Raw genomic sequence first — 4,447 nt, 5'->3', positions numbered from 1 at the left:
ACATAATTAAACTTCACACGCTCCTTTCGTTGTTGCTTCAATAAAATATGTTGAAAGATAAATGATTCAAAATGTGTATTCAATTTTCAGTGCTTTTCTGTTTGTTTCTTTTGCTGTTAATTTTGGGTCCAAGTCTCTCCTTCTCACTACTCTCCACACTCATTTTAGAGTTGAGCCTCAGCAAGCATCAAGTATCCAGTCACTTTCATTTGCACTTGGACTTAAGTGCACTACGCAAATTACTGCAGGGTTGGGATTACATTTAACGCAGAAGAAAATGTGCCTTTTTTTTTTATGTCGGTAGCTCTAGCTTCAGCTCAAGCATCTTCTAAAAAATTAAATTTGTAATACCAAATTGTATGGGAGTAATGAGTAGAATATTTTTCTGAATCCAACTTCCCCTCTGCCCCCCCAATCTCATTTTAGTTGTGAAGAGTTGTACAATATTAACTGCAAAATTCTTTTTCAGTTCAACAATTCCCATTTAGTGCCTTTGAAAGATCTATCACTATTCTCTAAGCTTATTTACATTGTCTCACATGCAAGAGAAAATCTTGTTTGCCAAGCCAGTTCGTTTGGCTGTCTCCAACAACTCAAAAGTTTTTTGGATGAAAATCACAGGCTTTTGGACAGTTTGTGCTGGATGAATCCTGGGTTATTTCTGCTAGGAGTTGCTACATCTGACAGAGTCCAACAGAAAGAGTTTAGTTCTTCAGGGTTTTTCTTTGTTTTTATTTTACTTTTTTCTTTCTTTCTTTCTTTTTCCTTAATGTAGCTGGAGCCAGTCTAATTTTAGATGAAAATGACATATTTCCACTGACTAGAACTCTGAGGGAAAACGTCCCTGTATGTCAAGCTATTTACTGCTTTAAATATACTTCATGGACCCCCTGTGCATACCAAGTCCAAAGGGCTGAACAAAACACTTAAAGTAGGAGATGAGGGCAGCTAAAATGGATGCCTCCACAGAAGTAGGTCCATGACTGCCCTTGTGGGAGGACTCGAGTCCTTCCCACCCCTCCTGCAGCCACTGAGGAGACAGATATTGCTGGTGCTGGGAGTAGCAGGGCTTCACAAACAGTGTTATCCTGCAGCTTTCTTAAATGCCCAGCTATTATAAAAGTTCAAAGAGCATACGGGGACACGGAGTGCAGACACAAGCAGAACATGTTTGAGACAGGATGCAATCCCAAAGCCTGGTTCTTTGGCAGAGTCTGACACCCCCAGCACCGCACAACTCTACAGCATGCTCCAGAGTTCAAGAAGCACTTGGACAACGCCCTCGGACATATGGTTTAATTTTTAGGTAGTCCTGTGCAGAGCCAAGAGTTGGACTCAAAGATCTTTGGGGATTCTTTCCAACACGGGGTGTTCTGAGATTCTATACTGCAGGATATGCACACATGGCCTGGGGCACCAGAACTGCTCAGGCAACCTGCTGTATTTGCTCAGGACTAATGACTGCCTACCACAAAGGTGACTCCCCGGCATGTCACAAGCCCCAGTAGCAGCTGCCATTCCATCTGAAGATTCACGCACCATGCATCAGGGGACATGAGGTAGCATGAAAACACAGACAGAGGGTCTACAAAATGGGAAGGAAAAGCAGGCCCACCTTGCTTCATGCATCCACCACACCACAGGATGTGGCTTATGCAATTTCTATATTATTGTTCTATGTATATGTCTAGCTGTCCTCAACTGTCAAGAGAGAGCTCTTAACAGAGCACAGCAACAATCACCACACTTGCACCACTGAACAATCAATAGCTGATTCCATGGGACTGCCCAAACTCATTCCAGCAAAGAGAAACTTCAGATTCTGGATTTCTTTCCCCCCCCGTAATTGTAAACATACAATGACCTGGAGCATTTAACTGAAGAGTTGCTTATGTCTCTTAGTCAAAACCAAAGTCTATTCCAAACAAGTAGAGGGTACAAGTGAAAAAGAAATATGTTCAGAATGATTTACTACAGGAAAACACCATTGATCTGCTAGTACTAGGGCTGCTTTGAAAGTAATGCTTCCTGTTTTATTATGTTGGCCCAAGACATCAGAGGCAGATGTTGGTGGTATGGCAGTAGAGACTGAACCTTCCCACCAATATCCCGTTACATTTTGTTGTTGTGTGACAGATGGCAGCAGAGGGGCAGTCTGACAAAATGGTGTCTGATATGAAAGTGTGTATGAAGCAAAGGTGTATCACTGAATTCCTCCATGCGGAAAAGATGGCACCCACTGACATTCATCAACACTTGCTGAATGTTTATGGAGCCCAAACAGTGGATGTGAGCACAGTGAGGCACTGGGTGGTGCGTTTCAGCAGTGGTGACTGTGACAGTGGGTCACATCCGCTGGTACAGATTTTTATAAGTACAGTATGCAGGCTCTTGTTCATAGCTGGCGAAAATACATAACGAATGGTGGCGACTATGTTGAAAAATAGTGTTTTGTCATTGAGAATTTGCTCTATCAAACAGTGTTATTGTGCTCTTTGAATCTGTTGTAGTTTCCATGGAAATAAATAGGAGGCATTACTTTTGGAGCAACCTATGTAAAACTTGAAATTTAGGCAGTCTAATGCCTTAGAGAGAGGAGGGTTGGCCCACAGAGCCCAGCACCTTCTATGCAGTCTGTACAGTTGCAGTGTCTGTCCCCTGCTGCCCCCATCACAACCTGCTGGCTTCCACATGCCGCTGCACTGCTGTCATTACTTGGCTGCACCAAACCACATCCTCACGCGAGAAAATAAAGTAATGCTGGGATGGCTGCGGATCAGCCCTGGAAGCAGCAGCAAGCAAACACAGCCTGGGATGAAAGCCCACAGCACCAGCAGTGGTGTGGAAGCCTCTGCTCCGGGCTGATGGGGAAAATGGCTCCCAGTTCTTATCTGAGGGGGTCTCCGGGGCGTTAGTGTGTGTCAACAACTGCCTCTGATAAGTTAATGCAACACTGCAATCATCAGATATGAAAACATACACATTCATGTAAAAGTATTGTCCCCAGGTTTTCTTTTCCATTTTGACCAAGGTTTTAAATAAACACATTAATCTCTTTCAGTCAAATTAAATAACTCAACAGTGACATCAGTATGAGTCTGAGCACTATTGTTGCTAGTGGGAGAGTAGCCAAGGGTATGTGTATAAAAGCAAAAGCAGTGCTTTGCAGACCATGTGATGTAGTCTCAGATAAGTATATTGCACAATTTCCTATCGTTCTCCCCCTCGTTTCTTCTAAAATCTTTTTCTCCCCAAATCGAACTGGCATTCAAAACAAACGTGGCATTAAATATACTGAACAGCTATCAAATAACAGCATTATCAGAACAACCGAGTTTAATATTATTACATTACATAATACTGCATATTATTCAGCAGACTAAGCCATGTGCTGCAAGGCTTAGATACTCCATTATGAAATACCTAGGCAGCCACTCTGCTCCAGGGCCGTAAAGAGATGTTAATCCACAATTTAATTTTAACAATCTCTTAGGACAGCAGTTGCTTAAACTGTATGCCTCTTGTACCAGGCAACTTGCCCATCAGACTGGAAACTTCCAGTGCTGAAATGTTTTAAAACTGTTTGACATATTTGCTGGGCTGATGACCCATCTTGTTTCTTGATGCTCCTGACTGGAGAATGGAAGCAGGCAGTGAAGCGTTACAGTTTTGACCAATATCCCCAGCATTCACAAGAAGCCCTGGGCTGTACCATGATGGAAGTTCTGGTACGGTTGCTTGTATCTCCTTTGGTGACTGTATGATGCACCATTGCGAGGACAAGTTACGCATCCTTCAGAGTACCTCCTTAACATGATTCCTTTTTCGAGGGCAACATGGAAAGCTTTGTCTATCTGTCTGATAGGCGACTAGTGAAGACCAAACATGGTCAATCATCCATGCTTTCTTTATTCCATTACCAAGTTTAGCCTAAGTTATGAAACATGCTTTATGGAAGAGACGGAAGACAAAGATCATGTGAACATGGGCCCACCCTCTTGTTTCTGTGGCCCACAGAAACAGGAAAAGATGGGACTGGAAACATCTCAGCCTGGTTCATGTGTTCTGTTCTCCCCGCACACGTTCCTACCTTAGCTGTGTCTACACTAGTAGATTAAACAGCACTAGGGAACATTTCTAAACATGAGAAATTGTTTAGAGTGTGAACTGTTACCATAGTAACTGAAATGGCTTTGGTCTGTGCCAATACCAATCTCTCAAATGTTTCTCGTGTGTGATTCAGGAGTTAGCAGGGTCCAGCAATCACTCCAAATACGAAGTCTGCATAGAGTCACTTGGTTTTGGACGGTGACACAGCTACTGCATGGAAGCAAGCACCTCCATCCCAGCTGGGCTCAAGGCCAAGAACAGTATTAGGCATGTTTGATTTACTAGTTTGGAGGCAGCCTTGGGGTAGAATACACTTGGCCACATAAACACGTCCAAA

The sequence above is a fragment of the Numida meleagris genome, chromosome 1, assembly GCF_002078875.1.
Source record: "Numida meleagris isolate 19003 breed g44 Domestic line chromosome 1, NumMel1.0, whole genome shotgun sequence".
Lineage (NCBI taxonomy): Eukaryota > Metazoa > Chordata > Aves > Galliformes > Numididae > Numida > Numida meleagris.
This window is presented reverse-complemented; position numbering follows the sequence as displayed.